Source organism: Anser brachyrhynchus, assembly GCF_964034855.1.
Source record: "Anser brachyrhynchus genome assembly, chromosome: 9".
Taxonomy (NCBI): domain Eukaryota; kingdom Metazoa; phylum Chordata; class Aves; order Anseriformes; family Anatidae; genus Anser; species Anser brachyrhynchus.
Window position 1 is genome coordinate 14,492,474 of NC_137703.1, and position 17,723 is coordinate 14,510,196.

At 41.9% G+C, this 17,723-nt stretch overlaps 1 protein-coding gene across 6 annotated transcripts in view; it reads left to right on the top strand.

Moving 5' to 3' along the window:
- The first annotated feature begins 9,472 nt into the window (after positions 1–9,472).
- Positions 9,473–17,723, top strand: part of AMER3 (APC membrane recruitment protein 3) — a 38,769-nt gene continuing 30,518 nt past the window's right edge. For all 6 annotated transcript variants that reach the window (XR_013955099.1, XR_013955100.1, XR_013955101.1 and 3 more), the window contains exon 1: positions 9,473–11,781. The gene's annotated coding sequence lies outside the window, so the exon portion shown is untranslated. The remainder of the gene's footprint in view (positions 11,782–17,723) is intronic.

Genomic DNA, 17,723 nt, shown 5'->3' on the forward strand with positions numbered 1-17,723 from the left:
ATGGGCCAGCCTGGCTTGGACTGGGAACAGTTTGGCTCAGGACGATCTTTTGTTACACCGCTCTGGCCTGGGCCTGGCTCTGCTACAGCAGAAGATAATTACTAGGCCAACTTACCGTGATGATCCATGACCATGTGTAAGCACCCTTTTTCCCAGACTCTACTCCCATACTGCGAAGCAGTTGGGTTAACACTAAAGCTTGCCTTTTCCTTCACAAATGCACACTGGTGGTGACCCTTTTAGAGTTGTCTTTTCTGCAGTCCACATGTCTACATCTCTTGTTGGATGCTGGTTCCAGCCTTGAGGTTGTTCAGATTGTCCCTTTGTCTGTTGAAGACCTCTGCACTAACCATGCTAATCCACAGCAAGCAATCAAATCTGCCCATCTGTGCTTTTACTATTCCCCTTGGCAGCAAGGTATGACTTCTCTATTTTAATTAACGAGAGCTGGATGCCTTGTCGAGACTTACCTGCTCTGATTTTTCCTTAAGTTATCCTAATATCATTTAGCAACATCACCCTTCTCAGCAAGAGAAACCAATTCCAGTCCCTTGGATGCAGTACGGCGAAACAAAGAGAACTCACCAGGGCCCACGGCAACATTCAGCTGCATTCTTGTTAACCTGCTGCACTTCCTTCCCAGTGAATATACTAGTTCTTGCCTACTCACAAAAGTATGTTTAAAAATGCATTTTTTTTGATAGTCACAATCATTTAGTTCAAGTTTTTAATCCCTCTGTGCATTGCTTGGTGAATGCCTCCTACACATACTCAGTTCGTGACTTATTTACTTATTACAGCATCAGTTATTAATACCACTGTTTGCCCTTTTTCAGCCAAACAACCCATTCCAAACTGTACTGAGCCTATTTCATATTTTGCAGCAGTCTAAGACCAAAATTCCAAATGTCACAACATGAGAAGGAAGATGTTTGCTTTTGTTTTAGTACAGACATTTCCAAACCTGCTTAGCTGGGGTACCCCTGTTAGCTGCAGTGACTGAGAGGACAGCAATAGCTCCCAGCTCTGCAATGGGCTATGTGCACTGCACTGGGGAAGGATGCAAAATTCTTCTATTCCATCTTTTTACTGCAGTCTGCAACCCATAAACCTAGTCTCCAACCCCTTCCTTACCGCCAACCTAAAATACACCCAGCCTCAACAACACCTTACCCTCGGTCTCATGCTCTTCCTCAGGCCTGTTTCCATCTCTTAAATTGGTATGTGGTTCTTGCAGGTGCTGTGAGTTGCCATTTGTGCATACAACATCAAGTTAGCACCAGTGATGTTTTGCATTAACTTCTGGTCAGCTCTTTGGTGAAACTCCGTTTGTAACCACCTGCAAAGCAGCCGAATTGGACAGTCTCTGCTACACATCCCTCAGGCCCATTTATAAAGCTCTGGAGGGGCTGTGTAGCACTGCAGTGTGTGAGCTGTCCTCTGGGAATAAGCAGCACTGGAAAGAGCTGTGTGTACAAGGAATTTACCTACATGGAGCTCATGGCAGGAAGATGAGACTTGTGTCAAGCATCCTGCAATTTAACAGTAAGCAGCAGTAAAATGTAAGAAACACAGGAAGCCGTTGTTTGGACAAACAGCTGTGACCTGGAGCAACAAATATAAGGAAGTATTCTATGCCCCACTCCATGAAAGAGACCTCCAAAAATAGCCTCCTGTTGACTTGTCATGGGCAGATTATCAGAGGGGAACTCTCAGTATTTCTCAACCAAAGCCAAAGCTGAGGTTGAATAATGCAACTCTTTAAATGTGAATAATGTCAGTTTACATCCTCTGAACGTTTAGTGTTTTTTTTTTTTTTCTTTCTTTTTTTTTCCCTTAGGAAACCTTGTCAGATGTAAAAATGGTAAGCAGAATGGGTGCTGCATGACAAATAACAAGACTGTGACACCAACGCTTTCTTTGTGCTCATGAACACACACAACAACCTCGCCACCTAAAGTCTCAGATCCCAGTTTGTTGTATGTGGATAACAAGAACAATTAAAAGCCACTTATATTTATAACTCTGTCGATAGCTCCCATATACAACTGGCAGGATTTTAAGCATACATATTCTGAGCATAGGTTGACAGTAAAAAACACAGGGTATTTTAATGTAGGTATAGGGTTGTAGGAATAGGGCTGCCCAGTTTCAGGACTGGGGAGGCTGGAATTTGGCCTATAAGAATCACGGGACAGAAAGTTTGGATCTCCTTGGACCTCTTGTTGACAAAGCTTAATATGAAATTCAAAGCCGAGAAACTGCAGTTTACAAACTGTATTCAGTGCTTGATGTAGAGAGCCATCTAGTGGAAAGTTTGCAACAACAGCCTGAACTACATGTAGTGCTTTGCAGCACAGTCTGAACAAAGGCATTCTTGTTTGTTAGCATCTTGGAAATGAATTTATGAGCTTTCCTTTTCAGGCGGAAGGCTCCCCTGTTGAGCTCCTACAGCATCCACAGATGAGCCTTTGGAACAAGAAATCAAGCCTGTCTTGCTGCAGGACCATTTGCAATAAAACGTGCATTTCCTAAAATTAATTCCCCTTGACTAATCACTTCAGGAAGCTTTCCCTAAAACAAAACCAAAACCAAACCACCACCAACAAGCAAACTAAAGCCCTCAAACCAAAACCAAACTAGTTTCAATTTTTGTTAGTAATACATGTTCAAAAAGTCTCAGCAAAACTATCAGGCAGCATACTGGGATAGTGCAGAAAGGCATTAGTACGATGGACTGCTGCAACCTTGGTATTTGACTGAATTCATTGGAAGGCTACTCAGTATTTTCCACAGAAATATTGAGTGTTCTGAGCAAGATTCTCTGGTTAAAGGACTGTAATAACCCAGAAAATATTGGCACCATTTCAGAGAGGTTCAGATTCATCCTTCCATCTGCCCAGCTGGGCAGTGAGGAGGGTGAGATGGGTAGTGCAGCAATTGTAGGGTTACCTGTATGTTCTATCACAAATCTGCAAAACACCTAGCATTTCTGAAAGCCTGGAGAAATCTCATATATTTAGGTTCTTACCATTTTCTCGTACTTTAATTACTACTGCATTAAAGCTTATAAACAACTGATGCTTCACAGATCTTATTTTTTTCCCCACTGATATCCATATAAAGTAAATAGTTCAGGCACTATAACAACACCTTTCTGGGATCCTGTAATGTGTTATTGATTAACTGCTTTTGGTACCCAAGATGTTCATCTACCTGCAATGCTTTTCTTTTTGTTTTGTTTTGTTTTGTTTTGTTCTGTTTTTCTTTCCAGACTTTTTTCCCGGTGGATGCAACTACATGGCCCCTCTCTGCTAGCTTGCCACCTGATTTCATGAAACTGAAAAAAGGTATTTTTTTAAGGGCTTTGTCAGTCAGTACTTCAGTTAGGAAAAACCTGGCTAATAGAAGCAGTTATTCAAAGTTATTCAAAGGCAGGGACAAGTAGGCAGGTATAAAACTGCAAGAATCTGACAGATCTGCAAATTCAAGCTAAAAAGAAATTACAATACTGATATAAATTTTCCTGTTAAAAACTCTGTAAGAGGGTGAAACCAGTTGCTTCATTCCATTAAAGATGATTTTGGATACTTACTTCTTCTGTAGTACAACGGAAATTCAGACACAATTATATTAAATATATTAAACAAGAACACACAAAGCTTAAGAGTATAGTTTGGACTGTTCTCTAACCAACCAAATAAAATGCAATAATTAATTTATGAATACGAATTATGCCAAATTCAAACAGCAAAAGGAAAAAGAAAAAAACAACCCCACAATAAAGAATTAATAGCAGCAATAATCCACAAATTTCCCTAAATATTTTTTCTGTGTAGGAATATTTCAAATGCTTATTAAACCAGGACTATTCTTCCTGGCTTGCTTTGACTCCCCTTTTCCTCTCCTCTCTTATTGTACAGGGTCACTATGCACACACTGCCCCTGAAGCAGCAAGAAGACACTGGAGACCCCGGTGCTGCTCGGTGCCCTCTTGCAGCCCTCCTGCCATAGTAGCAACGCTGGCAGCTCATGCACACGCTGTGGAGGCCGCAGACATATGTGCAGCAACCATGCTTCCCTTGCCCTGTCCCCTGTGTTCAGCCGTGTCACTGCACAGCCAGGCTGTCACTGAGCCTCTTACCCCAGTGCTGGAGGGGGGGCAGAGCACAAAGATAACCTAGTGCTGGGGTGCTAAAATGCAGTGTCATTAAGCCTATCTGCTTCAGCAGTGGATTCGCTCTCCCTCTCCTTCCAGAAAGTGCTGATGATTGCCCTAGTCTGACTGGCCGATCACCTCCACAGAAGGCTTCTGCCCAACCTGTGAGGCTGAAAAAAGAGTCAAAGATGAGAACTCTGAAATAAAACACACGTTGCTGCTCTGCTCAGCCCAGCCCCTTGCATGCTGAAGGGAGGTGACAGGCTAGCACCTTAACGACCAGAAACAAGTCAGACATATCAGGTGGAGACAGCAGCACACATTGGGTAGAATAGGCCAAAAAATCACAACTTCAAATTCACATGTAGGTCATGATGAAGACCTCGATGGGACGGGGAAAGGAAGAGCTGCAGTGGGTGCACTCACCTGGGAGCTGCTTGGACGAAAGAGGTGATTCTGGCCTGCGTCCCCTGCCGCGGCAGGCCGAGGCCTGCGGCAGCTGCAGCTTGCCTCCTTGCTGACTGATGTTTCTAGCTAGGGATCACAGCACCTTGTTATTTTAGGTAATTTCTAATTACTGGAGCAATACTTCCCAAGCTGGGGCAGGCTAACCTGGGTTTGATCCAGGTTGGCATTAGGGAAAATGCCTGTAATAGGATCGAGCCCAAGGCAGAGAAGACTGCCTGACTCAGGCTCCAGCCAGCAGCAATGGCTCCTGCGACTGCCCTGCAGGGTGTGAGGAGATGCAGCAATGTTTCTTGTACTCAGCACTTCAGGCTGAAGGAACAAATGATGAAATCAAGGTCCCCGTCCCTCTGCCATTCATATACCATTTCTGTGACAACACACATACCTACCTGTCAACCCAGACTCCACTCTTGGCTGGGTAACCCAGTCAGTGGGCTGAGGAAGAAGTTAACTCATTTTGTGGCTGCCTTCTGTCCCTTGTGGCTTACCACTCTCAGTTAGGTCTGAATGCACCAGGCTCTTTGAAATCCTGTCAGGCCCCACATGATTTCCTATGGAGCTGACAGTGCAGGCTGTGTAGCTGTCACAATGTGGTCAGCAGCAGTCTCCGCTCCATACATTTTCATACACCTTTACACCTAGGCTCTGTGCATTCATTAATCTTCCATCAATCTTCCACTTTTTTTTTTCCCCCCTACACTAAATCCCAGTAAGTACAGAGCTTTGAAACACCTTAAGGTGTCTGATTTTTAGGAAGAGTTGAACTCCCTATAAGATGTCTCAAACCAGGAATCCAGGAACAGACTTGTCAAAAAAATAAAAAATAAAAAAATCTAGTCCTCTTTAGAAGTATACATTGTAGTAGCAGTTCTGCAGGGCAAGAAAATGCCATCCCTGTATTTAAAGCTCAAGAATGATTTCTGAATTGCTTTTCCCAAATGAACGTGTCCTGTTTCACAGGCTTGGCACACCTGCCAACACACAGGAACAAAGAACATAGCACCCACCCTACCATAACGCAGTGTCAGCCAGCATAGCCCCAGCTTGCACTTGTCTCCCAGTCTCCTGTCCATGAGCATGTTGCTCCTGTCTTCCAGTCACCACACCATCCTGGCTTGCACTGACACTCTGCTACTGGTTGGAAAATGGCTACTGCACATTTGTAAGAGAAATATGTAACAGTTTAATACGCTCGAGTACTGCCTAGGTGTATCAGCTGGTTTAGAAACTTTAATAACTCCTCTGGGAAAAATCAAACAGCTGGGAGAGATCGTTCTGTTCCAGAGCTATGGAAGTGCCAATGCCATGAAAGCATAAAGCCCAAAGAATAGTTCTTGACAAATCACCCCTCTCTAAATGGCCTGACAGATAGAAGACCCATAACATACTGTATTTTAAAACCTTCTGGTAATTAGTGTGGCTCTAAACCAAATGATGACCTTGGCATTGTCAATACTCATGATACATTATTGAAGCATTCTGTCAGAAGCTGGGTTCTTTCAGTGTTACTGTTTTATTTACTGCCACTGCAAAAATATATTAATAGTCATATTTCACTACCACAAAAGCTTTACTTGGAATGCCATACTCCTACCACAAATGTCATTTAAAGACTTCAAGGACCATGCTCAGAAGTTTCACCTTCCAACTGCAAAGGCAGCTGAGGCAGCGGCAGGCAGCCAGCTTCTAGTGTTGGCCATTCCTGAACCCACAGCAGGCGAGAAAACAAAACAGATGCATATCATCAAACATCACTTCTAGGTCTGCTAGCAAACAGCAGTTCAAAGCCAGTATTTTATTCTAAGATATACCTCTTGCCACTTCAAAATAAAATTTCTCTCTGACATATTAATTACCACCACCAGTACAAATCCAACACACAGATCTCTTTCCAAAATGTATGTTTGATCGAGTAATCAACCATAAGCTTTTGTAACTGCATTATTACCAGCTGTACTGCTGGTGATTTCAAAGGCTTCATTTTCCATCTATCTTTCAAATTTTCTTTTGTTTGCTTGTTGTTAAACACTGATTGGCAGACACGTGGGACTGCATGTAAAGCAGAGGTCTCCTTGTAGCAATTAGCATCTGTAGTGCTCGTTTTCCTTGAGGTCCCACCAACTATACATTCAGCCCAGAGGTTTCTTCTTTCAGGACAGACATTGTGATTTGCCTTATGGCCCCCATACTACCCGTGAGGACTCATTTGCAAGATCTGTGAAAAGAGCAGTATCTGCAGTGTGACCAAGCCAGAGTCTCTGTGCAACACGATTTATTTTTTTCACAGATACAAAATAAAAGCCTACAGACAATGAAATGCAGAAATGGGAGCAGCAGCCTGTGTCACTCACTGTTCAGTATCCCCATCTGTGCACGCAGATCTCAGCCTGCTGTGCTTCTGCGCTTAGCCTCAGAAACTTTATGTAATGGCTCATTTCTTTCTTATCGCGGCCTTTTTGGTTCTCGCCCTCCTTTGATCCCAGCTTCAGCCTTTGAAAGACGATTCCATTAGAGCCACTGAAACAGTTTCTCCCTTACTGACAGCCTGTTTGTCATTTGAAGCTGTGTATCTATGTCTACTTCATCCGTATCTTTGTTTTTGGTTTCCTGATTGAGTATTTAACAAAGCCTTCAGAGCACTTAATTACATGTGCCCTGGCAAAGAGCAATACAAAATCAAGCAGGGAAACCAAGTCCCACAAAACAGTCATTAAAAATTTCCTATAATCTTCCCTCAAGTCATCACACCAGCATCTTCCCCAACAGAAAATTTTGCTTATACGTTTTACTGGGATGCCTGTGGAACAGTGCATTTTGCCATCCCCCATGCTCTATGCTGAATGATTATTTTGCATTTGAGACAGCAAGTGTCTATTAATGTCAGTAGCAGATCAATAAAACAGAGCTATTTTTGCCTCATCTAGACAGATATCTATGATACAAAGGCATATCTGGAATGGAGAAACTTTTGAATATGTGCATTGGATATTTGTATTTAAACATTTCTGTAGTCAGGTCCTCGAGGTGTTATGCCCCTCCTAGGTGTTGTTTCTGTTCTCTAGAGCCTTGGCATTCTTCATGGTTTGGTGAAACAACTCTTCTGGAGCAGTTCTCTACCGCATTTAATGCAATTAATTTTTCTTATACTGACTGTATAAGTAAGCATTTATTTCCTGAGAGCTTTTTGTTTAAAGCAAAAAGTTTAATGGCAGCCACTATTTTAACATGAGCAGCTGGTGAAGTGTCCTCCTCCTTTCCCCCCCCCCCCCCCCCTCAAAATCCCCTTTCATTCTCCTTTAAGGCAATAAGCAGTTTGCAGTCAGTCATCCACAGTGCCCAGAACGGCAACACTGAGAACGTGAGCAGTCCCACCTGGAGGCACTCAGCACTCCTTTGCATCTTCACTGGTGTCCTTGCTGGCGCTCCAAGGGCTGTCAGGCTGGCACGAAGGCCGAGCTCTTTAGTACTGATACTGAAAGAGGCTCTCACAACCCTACCTGCTCCATCTCATCCTCTTGGCAGCAATTATAGCAACAACACTGCCTCACAGGAAAGACAGACAGGAGATGGTGAGGTGGAATACACTTGCAGAAAGCTGTGAATAAAAATGCTTCTATTTTCTTGTTAAGTATTGATGTTACTAATAACAATCCTAAATTTTGCAGCAGACACTGGTTCACCAAATAACTGAGAAGAGAGTAGCAAGTAATGTAAGCCATGGAAAACAGTCAGATAAGTTGCAAAGATTGTTTGCTTCAACCTATGAGAGTCTTCTGCCAATGAACTGGAGAGAAAAACCTACATAGCCCATTACCAATTCTCTACAACATGCTAAACTAATAAATACTGATAGGAGTACATGAATAATTAAATTTAAGCTGATGTTAGCAGAAAATTCAACTAGATTTTTCACTGGCTCACTGGCAGGAAAAAGCCTGGGTCAAATTCATTCTGAAGTAATTCACTGGAAACAAGTACAGCTGTCCAGCAAACAACTTTTTCTGAGTCTCTGCAGGTTTAAAGAATCAGTTACATTCTTTCATGAGAGAAGATTCTAAAATAGTATAATTTGCTTTTTGTGAGTTTCTCATGCTAATAGTTGTCCTCAGTCACTTGATGCAACCATTTGCTGCCCACACAGAGGAGATGCGGGTCTCCAAGCTCCGGCAGCCTGAGCTTGCTTCAGCTAAAGACTCCCTCGTTGTCTTTCCATACCTGCCCTCATGTGGATTTTCCTCCTCCTTTCCCCAGTCCTCCTCATTGGATACCAGGGATCTCTGCTGCCCTCCTGCCATGCCAGGGACTGTATGCTTCTTGGTCCCCCTTCTCTCAAGGGCCCTTTTCTTACTTCTTGTGCCAAAGGCTGCGTGCTTCTGCTGAACAGATGGCAGCTGTTCCACATGCCCCGCATTTGCAGTTTTCTGATTTCCCGTCTCTTTTATTCCCGACATGTTCAAAACAATTCTGAACAGACTGAATTAATCAGAGAGGATTAGATTCTCCAAGAAATAACCTTTTGAACCAAGGTGGTCAATAACCACAGTGAAAGAGCCTGAAATGAAGTGACAGCAGAAAGGCATAGTCATGGAACTATAAGTTGAGAACTATTTAGGAAGAAAAAAAGCTCCACTGCAATATAAAAAGGCTACCATGGCTCAACTGCCAGTCAATGCACTGCATATTTACTGACACATGCAATGAGATTGTGATTTAGGCTTTTTAATGCTAAGGCTATGGACTGCTAAGGCCATGGACGGCTAAGGCCATGGACAGATATCGCTACATATTGCAACAGCGATGGATTAAGCCATTTCCATTGCAGAAGGCAAATAAACAGTTCCAGAAGATGGAAATGTTGTCCAGGGGGACATCGTAAAATATACAAACATCCTAAGATATGGAGTTCTTTCATCACAGGAGCTGCTTTACCTGAGTCACCATGAACAGATTTGGGTGTCTGATCCATGTCTAGAGTGATCTCCTCTAAGAGGCCCAGCAAAGTGGCAGCAGGTACTATTTGTGAGAAGCAGGGACATCTATACAAGAGCTATCCCAGTCTCTGAGGAGCAGTGATACACTGTCCTACAGCCAGCAGGTCCAGGATGTACCTGAAATGCAACTGGGGCTAAGAGTTTCTCCCTGGCCAGACTCTCTTCTCTAGATACTTAAGGCTTGTCTTACTGAGCTTGAACTGAATATAAATTAGACCTCACCTGCAATTGTAAGTGCTCGCTGTTGTCTATCTCCCTCTCCATGTGGCATATTTAGGTATACCTTTTCTGATGCACCTTTAACTTGAGTGACTACATTTCAGAGTTCAGAAACTCAGCTCAGAAATAATGTGCATGCATAATTTTCAGGTCAAAATTCTAAAACTATGGTTTTAGGTTTGCTTGGACAATGATTGCTCTTAATTTTCTTGCCAGAGCTACTAGGATTCACCCACTACTTTTTCCCTTCTCCCTCCAGTCTTCCGGTGAACTCACTCAAGGACTTTCTACTTTCTGCAAGTTGGACTGACCCTGGGGCATTTTCCAAGATGTAACTTTCCAGCCTCTACCATCACTTGAGGCTTCCTGATGGGCATTCAGAGCAGGAGCACTCTGATCTGCCTTCTTTAATGTTCACTGGCTGACTTTTTAGCTTCGGAGGCTTAAACAGCACAAAATTTTAAGCTCCTTCCTTTCCCTGTCTCCAAAATTCAGCTAAAGCACACTGTAGAAACAGAAGATGAGTGTTGTCAGCATTATTCTTGTCCTAAAATCCAAAACACAGCATCGTATCAGCTACTAAGAAGAAAACTGACTCTATCCCAGCCAAAACCAGGAGAACAGGTAACAGGTTAAGTAATGCTTTTGTCCCCTTTCTGCTGTCATATGGGGGACAGAAGAGGTCAGCTATGAATGATGCACCCTCTCCAGTTTCTAAGGGAATACTCACCTTTGGTTCTTAGGGAGATGGAGGATTTGCTAAATACCTGCCCAGATTAGGCTTGTCTGAACTTGCTCTGTTTCACTCAGTCACCTGAGAGCTGCCCAGTCATTACCAACAGTGATGCCAGCCCCTCTATTGGGTGGGTATGCTGCCCATGGGTACACCAGTCTGTACACAAACTACTGCAGGATCCTAGAGCACAGCTCTGAAACTCCAGCTCAAAGGAGAGCTACTGCAGTGGATTAAGCCACTGCTTCGCAACATATACTTTTGCTTTTAAGAGGCTGTCTATCACACCCCCAGAAGACATGTTTTAACAAACAGGAAGGAGAAGGCAAGGGATTTGAAGAGAGTTAATTGGGAGGGACAATCAAGATGTGATCAGGTTGGAAGCCCTTCATGGAGAGAGAGCTGGGGCAAGGATGACAGCATTACACTTTTGTGAAATTAAAGCTGTGGTGTTTGTGATGACATCATTCTTTGTTACGGAGATGAATTTATTGTCATCACATCACTGCACACTCAAGCAGAAGTTAGACTGTAAGGAGAACTTGATAAATGATGGTCAGCAAAGGCACTATGAGGCTAACACCAGGCATTTTAGCTTTGGGCAGCTGAGATACTTATTCTCTCCCCTTATGCCACTTTGCTCCCACATAAAATCCCCTTTGACTTCAGCATTAACAAAAGCCTTACTAACCACTTCTTCAAAGTGCGGCACAGTCCAATAATCTGCATCTCACTCACCTAGAAACACGTTATGACTGCTTTTCCTGAATTCTATCAGAAAGAAAAATCTTTGTGAGAAATGAAATTAATTTGGATGTATTCCTCCCCATTTAATAAGCTGTCATATAGAGAGGAACCAAAACGCTGTCTCAGAACTCCTGGGCTTATCTTCTGGGTTTTTATTCCTTAACAAAGGAGGCATTTCTGTGACACCAAGCAGATGGCTGAAATAAGCATCTTTCCTAAATCAAGCTACATGTGGAAGCCTAGCATCTATGTAAGGTATGAAAAAGCTGCAAGCAGGAGGAATGAGGGGGTGGGGATGAAGGAAGAAGGAGGAGGAAAAAGACGGGGGGGTGGAGAGTAACACTGGAGAGCAGCAGTGATCCAGCCCCTCTGAATCTGAAAAGCATCACCGGAGCCTTTGGATAAAGACCAGCTTCAGTAGCAAAGCTAGGAGGGAGAGGATTTCTGCTCAGTGATAAAACATGGTGAGTAGGATTTTTGTGATCTGCCTTGTTGTTTGCTCTGGTGCAATGGCACTTCCTTTGCTCTGACAGACTCCAAGGGACTATTATTTGGGGATGACTGCTTGATTTTGAAGCATCACTTTTTAATTATTTTTCCATACATCTGACAAGTGTATGCCTGTGTTTATATAAATGCACACCTCCTTTTCAAGCAATAAATTGCTGAAAATGGCCAAAGCTGACAGGGTTAACACTTTGCTGTCTGGTACAACAGGCTGCTGGCCAGGGCAAGTAAAGATGCTCTGTTTCTCTTTCAGGTACACAGCAGAAATTTCTGCTCAGCTGCCTTCTCCTAGCAATAGGCTGATGATTCAATAGCTCCCTGTGCAGGAGTTTATGGTGCCTTTTATATGGTGTGTTTAAGAATGTTTTGAGCAGTTACATTTCTTTCAGCCTCAGGTGCAGAAGAAAACTGAAAGAGAGGTGCTGAGGTTTTGTCAGAGAAGGAGCCTCTTTTTGTCATGGTCTCACCCTCCTTCTGCATGCCTCACACTGGGCTGGGGAGCCAGTGGGTGCTGTTGTTCCCCCAGGGATCCCTCCTGTCAGCACACAGCAGGATACTATGTTGGGAGTAGAAATGTGGTTAATTTTACTATGCAAAAGCCTGGGCTTTACAGAACAGTTGGCAGGGCTTAAAAGAAGGTTCAGACTTCCCTACAGTACATAGCTAATAAGATTAAGCGTTTAACTACACATCCTTCTGGTATTCTGCTGGGGAATATAAGATTTTACTTTGTGTGCTCAGTGGAATTAAGATTTAAGAAAAAAAAAAAAAAGCCAATGTGCTTTTTCCTGGTTCTTGTGAGAAAGCCACCGCCTGACCTAAATGTATATGCAAATAATTAGGCATCCTGGGTTACTCTAGAGAGACAAATGATTAAGAAGAATGATAAGATACAGCCAGAAACAATGATGAAAGGAGTACTCCTAACAAGAAGCATGATCTCAGTTCAGGTTTGTGTGTCACACAGGTTTCTTTCAAAATAAACATTCTTCTGCATTGTGAATCAAGCCTCTCCTGATTACATCCTCCATCCCTTCCACCCCGGTTCCACCCTGTTCTTCTCTGTTATCTGATGGAGATGAGATACTACCAAGAGTAATCAGTTCAAGTGAGAAGATGAACACTGCTTTAAAATCCTCTTTGGTTTTCACCATAGGAACTGTTATGCTTATTTGCTCACTAGAAACAGTGTACAATGACTGCAGACAGGATATCACCACCCACCAGCAAGCATTGTATTGATTTATAATTAAAAATGCAATTAACAGAATGGAATGTATGCTTATTATTTTTAGTAAGTATTTCCATTATTAACATTCATCTTCTGAGCTAGAGCTAAGGTTTTTAAACAGTAAATAAATGATCTTATTCCAAAAATAAGCCCCGCTTTACTGGGAACACAAGCTCTTCTTCATGCATTGCTAATTGATTGGATCCTAAGCATTAAAAATGAGTATCATCCACGAACCAACTGTAAAGGTGGCTGTGGTTTTCAGCTCCCCAGGCTTATTTGTTTATGCATTTTAGGACTTCCAACTGGTGCCCAGCAAAAATCCTCTTGAGATTAACTAGCCATAGGAAGTGAGAGCCTGCCAGAGCGCTCAGCTCTTTTCCCTCTCCCTTTGCACAATATGTCAAGAAATATTCTAAAATAAATTTCATTTTTAAGTGCTCCCATTTCAAGCATAATACATATCCAAATGCCTAAACCAGATAAATGTTGCCAGGAAATTTAATTATGCTACCATTTTCATTTGGAAAGCAGGAGTAACCTTTTCAGAGGTAACTGATACTCAGGATCTTCAGTCTCATTGATATGAAGCCACTTGTGAAAAAGGATTTTGGAGTCATTCCAAACTTTTATCATAAAACACAAAAGCAGTGCAAATACAGTTTTCCCCATCTTTTAAAATTAAACAGCAACAACAACAACAACAAGCTAGAGGAGTATGCAGGGTTTATCAAATCTATTTAATAAAAGGAAAATGCTTGGAGGGAGGTGAAATTAGACCCCAAGTGGAAAGCAGAATTCTGCTCAGCAAGGCAGTGAGGCATTACCTCCACAACTTGCCAGTTTTTATGAATCAACTACACGTAAAAAAGTGGAAAGGGCACTCCTATCTACTCTGAAAAACATCATCTGTATTCTGAATTTTGCTAACTTCTAGTCTCCAAGAGAGACAATTATATATAAATTACACATCAAACAAGCAAGTGAGAGTGTCCAAGGCAGGCAGCTGATAAGATTTTAGAATAAATGAACCTTAATTATACCTTTCCCTGCTTAAAGCAAAAGTAATTTTGAGCCAAACTTACTGAAGCCAGAAAGTTCATCTAAATTTCCTTTTCATAATCCTATTATTTCTATCTGTGCACTCAATGAAGCAAATATTCCTAGTTTCCCATTAGGCTGATCTTCCTCGAATTACATCCAAGAGGACTGGTATTTTAGGTACTGACACATTAAAGCACAATCTGGTTTACCATTTCTTAGAAGACAACTTAACCTAACCTTTCCATTGACAGATAAGCTGTTAATGTCTAAGATAATAACTTGGACACCAGCCCAAAAGTCAAAAACAGTCTTCCACCATTCCTCCAGAGAGGGGGGATTTCAGAAAATTCCCATGTCTCAGCCTGGCTGAAGGCTTAGGGGTCCACGGACAGAGGCAAATGTGGCCCATCTCTCCTCCACTCTCCATGCCGGAGGTAATATTCAGACAGTTTGAATCCTGCCCCCACTCATCTTCCTCCTGCTTCCTAATGAATCTCCAGACCAGGCATACCACACTCCTCTCTAGTCTGCTCGTCTGTTGACCTGCACTGCGGTTGAATTTAGGCCATCTGAAGATGGGTCATATTAACCAGAACACTTATCTAATTCAGTCTAGTCCTTATAACCAGGACTATTTGCAATTTCTTTGACTGCCCTAAAAACAAGTCTCCTCAGCCCACACACATGTTTACCTCCTCATTCTAAAACTTCAATTCACTGTTAGGTGCATCACAGACACAGTAAAACCCTTCTGTGTTTATGAGAAGGCTGTCAGACACCCTGCACAGATGGTATACATTTGAGCACAAAGTATCTGCATTTTGTGAGCAAAGTTATCCAAATTTAAAGAAAATCCTTTTTTCCATATAAGCCCAACATTCAGATCTAATTGCATGCTTAGAAACTTGTAAAATCCCAAAGGTGAGCAGCTAATATGACCAAGACAGACAGAAGTACAGGTTATGGTAGATTGGAAGCCTCAGCACTGCTGTACCTAACACCATTGCAAATGACAATTAATCTGCAGCCCAATAGAAGATTCAAGGATGCCTTCTATCTAAATACGTGTTCCATAAGTAATTACATGCACGTAATTCCATGGAAAAGAGACCAAGAACCACTAATGAAGAAAACATCCAGAGTGTATTGAAAACTGAACAAACCAGCCTTCGTAAACTGACCGCTGGTTTCCACAGGTTTCTGTTCTTTGTAGGGATTTTTAATTGCAAAATAAATTTCTATTGCAAAGGTGGAAATCAGTCCCTCATATACTCTTGATCCCTGTGGAAGAAGAGAGATAATGCAAGTTACGTCCAAGAGGAGAATAATTAAAAAGGAACATAGGCAATAGTGTGGCTGAGTGCACATGTCAAGAAGTCCCAGAGATGTACCACCTTTAAATGCCCAGAATCATTTTTCACAGAATTTTGATTAGCTTTATATAACCACTGGAGGGTAACTTTTCTTTGCGCTGATTCTAACTTCACTGGTACAACTTCTGGGGTTACAATTTGCATCCCTATAGACAGAAAAAAAATATGTGTTGTGGTATAGCCCATTACAGTTAAAAGTGCTAAAAGCATTAATAAACATAGGAATAGAGTGGCAATGCATAAATATTTTTGTTCTATATTTGAAAAGAAGCAAATCAATAATTTATGTCATGAGACTGCAGAGAAACTCATAGTAGGGGAAGTTGCAAAACAACACCTGGGGTGAATACTTAAAAAATCTGCAGGTTCTGGTAGTTTGCACTCCTTTCTTGGAGCTCATTTTTAACATTTTAATGGGGAAGATTCCCAAAGTTGTACCAGTGTTCAAATAGGGTAAGCACGATGACACAATGAACTAAATACTAATCTGGCATGAATCCCGGGGGAAATGAGAAAAAGAATACATGGAATTAAATAGAGACATTAAACAATCATAGTGCAAAGATGATGATTAAATGCATAGAAGATCATTTAACAATATATATACTTTTCTCATCAGAGGAAACTGTAAATTAAACCCCAAAACCTCTCAAAAATGTTTGCCTTTCTGCCTTATGACTTTCTGACTAAAAACTGATGCCACGTGATAGTGAAGGATGGCTCTGTCAGAATCCCTGGCAGCGCAGGCATACTATATGTATTCTCAGTACAGACGTTATTCAGGACATTTGGGATTTCATGTTACAACTGCCCACCTAATCTATAAAAAAGGAAAGAAAAACAAGACTTGAAGTTTCCACACCCAGCTACCAAACCAGTAGTCCATTGTTTCTCTTATCAAGGAGATATAATCCAGACCAAAGTTTTCTTTTCTCAAAAGATTATTGACCAACATACTGAATTCTTTGCTTTAACAACTGTCATACTTAACAATAAAACAAAACCACCTCTAAAAAGCCTTTTAAGACAGCAACGAAGTATTTATTCCCAAATATGCAATTTCCTACAAAAATTACCCTTGCTTAATACTCAGAATGGGTAGAAACAGCTGTAGGACACTTAAAGAGCCCTTCTGAGTATAACATTGCTATAATGCTGGCATTTGACAAGTCACAGGCCTCTAAGGAACTTCTCAGCAGCAGGACTTCCCACAGGAACACAGTACCTGCTTCTACCGTTGCAAGGAACTGAAATGTCGGACATTTTATTTCTGGGTTATTATTAATTGGCCTTGTGTCGGCTGTTTCTGGTTATTTTCACAACTCTGTTGGAGTTCTGTGCACTGAATTTCTTCTCAATTGCACCTTGCTTTTCAGACAAGGAGTGTAATCGTGTCCCAGTGACCTATTTCTAAATATGCAAACCAGGTTTTCTGCAGCACCAGTGAACTCCAGCTAACTGACAGCGTAGTAAAATGTTTACTGGCTTTCATTAAGAATGCTCTGCAATCCTCACATGCAGCCCCAAATGCAAGTAAATATGCCAACATCCCAATCATACTGACAGACCCCCCATTACACCACCCACCACATTTTCCATAGCATTCATGCTCTTGATGTAGAATATTCCCACCCTACCCTTGTATTTCCTACCTGTTGTCACTGACCTACATTTAGTTGTAAATGTCGCTGATTGCCTGCCAGTTTGCAGTTTGGATGAGAAGTCGGCTGTCACTCATCGGCCTGTTGGAGAAGTGCTGGGGGGAACAGAGCTGGCAGATACACAGACCTGTATCTTGTGAGGTGTTGGTCACAGTATCACTGTTCCCAGCAAACCCTGGCAACTGGTAAGCCTCTGGAGGCTACAGACAGCTGCTAAAGATCAAGGAAGCCTAAAGACAGCTTTAACTTTTACTTTAGGAGTATGCAAAAGCTTGTCTTGGTGCTGAATTTAAAAATTCCCTTGCTTACTTCATACTGGGTCCAAGGATCTTATATGAGATTTTTCTGTCGTGAGTATGAGCAATTTTCATTTCATCAGAGCTGATACACGTGGTTTGTCCAGGAGTGATAGGTATAGCACTGTTTTGTTTGTGCGCATTTCAGAGTTCAAGGCTCTAGGCAGTTTTAGTTATGTCTAAACAATTTAAAACAAGATAAATCTTTGATTGAGGTTTCATTAAGGAAAGTTCCAAGCAGACTCTTTCAAGAACAGGACTTAGAATTTTTGTTCTGCTTCCCATCCAGTAAAA